The sequence below is a fragment of the Cajanus cajan genome, chromosome 4, assembly GCF_000230855.2.
Source record: "Cajanus cajan strain Asha chromosome 4, NIPB_CcT2T_4, whole genome shotgun sequence".
NCBI classification, from domain to species: domain Eukaryota; kingdom Viridiplantae; phylum Streptophyta; class Magnoliopsida; order Fabales; family Fabaceae; genus Cajanus; species Cajanus cajan.
This window is the reverse complement of record NC_138520.1, coordinates 54,858,722-54,860,409: the sequence shown is the minus strand read 5'-3', so window position 1 is coordinate 54,860,409 and position 1,688 is coordinate 54,858,722. Positions and strand designations below refer to the sequence as shown.

Sequence of the window (1,688 nt, the reverse complement as noted above, 5' to 3'; positions counted from 1 at the left end):
ACCGTCCTGGTGGTTCTTGCTCTTCCTCCCAACAACCACTCTCTGCACCCTCCACACCCAGATGCACCGAGGGAGAGCCGTCGCCGCCCACCACCACCCTCTGCCCAAGGAGACGCGCTTTCACGGCATCAAGAAGCGCCCCTGGGGCCGCTTCGCAGTCGAGATTCGAGATCCCTGGAAGAAGTCGCTCGTCTGGCTCGACACCTCCGATTCCACCGAGGATGCTGCCCCGTCCTACGACAACACCGCCCCATCCTTTCGCGGGCCTGAGTCCGACCAGATTCCCCTCTACCAGGCCCACGGCTTCTCCAAGTTCGAGCCCGTGGTCCAGGTGAACCGGCCCACCACCAGCGGCATGAGCAGCACAGTGGAGTCCTTCAGCGGGCCTAGGGTTCCATTTTTCTTATTAGCTTCTGCAAAGTCTTATTTTTAATGTATGCATAAACTAGTTTTAGCTTATAGAGCTTCTTCAACTTGTAAGCTGATTAATTTGCCTTCATTCACAGGCATTTGAGAGTAGAGCTGCTTGAAGGGGTGGTGGCATATCATACTGGGCAGTTGGAGAAATCAAGAAAAGCATTGGGCTTTGCAAGAGCAAAATTTGTCCAGGTGTGATTAAAGTATTATAGCATATTTTGAAAAATTAATTGGGTAGAAGAAAGAAAGTCAAAATTTTATGCTTCTATTCTATTTTTTGGTCTCCATGTTTCATTGCTATGGTTATTGGTCGCTGTGACATATAACATAGTCTTACAAGATGCACTTCAATGAGATAAAGATCAACTCAAGCTCAAGCTCCTATAACATTCAGAATTCAGCATTACTAATTTTAAATTTTAAAGACACCACTACCGGTAGATATTGAAAATCCCTCTGGCTTCAGGTTTTTTGAAATAGACTGTGTTTTTTTTTTGTATGCCCCCTACACCCTTTTTATCTTTCAAAGAAGGAAGAGAAAGAACTTAACTGTCCAGCCAAATAGGCATTTTGTACTTTTCTCCTCTTGTAATCAATGTCTTGTTTTTGTTGCAGCTGCAAGTGCCAGATGAAGCCCTATCACTTGTTATGAGCATGGGGTTCTTTGAACTTGATGCAAAAAGAGCATTGCGAATGAACAATCAAGATGTTGGGAGTGCCATTGATTTTTTTGTTGAGGAAAAGGTGAAGAAATTACAAAAAAAGGAGGAGGATATTCAGCGAAGAAATGAAATTAAGTGAGTGATACTTAATTAATGTTTATTAACATTATTTATTTTAGTTACTCTTTCTAAATAGCTTGCTTCCAGGGAACAAAAGCGTTATGGGATGACACCTTTAAAAAAAGCTGTAGATCTAGAGAGATTGAAGGAATTGGTCTCTATTGCGTAAGTGTTATTTTTGTGTTGTATTGTCTAGTATTGATATTTGGTGCAGTAAAGAGGCTACTTCTTTGTACTTAATGCAAGTACCTATGCTATAGCACTTATAACTAATTTATTTTGTTCATGCGTGGCTTCTATCCTCTAGCGTTGCATGCATACATGCAATTCTACTTTGTTGTTGATGCACCTTCTATAACTTCTGGTTTTTAGGTATACTGAAGTTAATCATCGGAAAATTGCAGTAAAATAATTTGTTTTTATATGGCTAGATTACAATATTGATTAATTCTCTATCCTTTACTCAGTTATGTTTATTTTCAGTTTGAG

General features: G+C 40.8%; 1 long non-coding RNA gene across 1 annotated transcript; it reads left to right on the top strand.

Moving 5' to 3' along the window:
* Positions 1–201: 201 nt before the first annotated feature.
* LOC145956848 (uncharacterized) lies at positions 202–1,473 on the top strand. The gene is made up of 3 exons (XR_014433141.1): positions 202–609; positions 1,033–1,214; positions 1,287–1,473. It is a non-coding gene; the product is annotated as an uncharacterized LOC145956848 (long non-coding RNA).
* Positions 1,474–1,688: the final 215 nt, after the last annotated feature.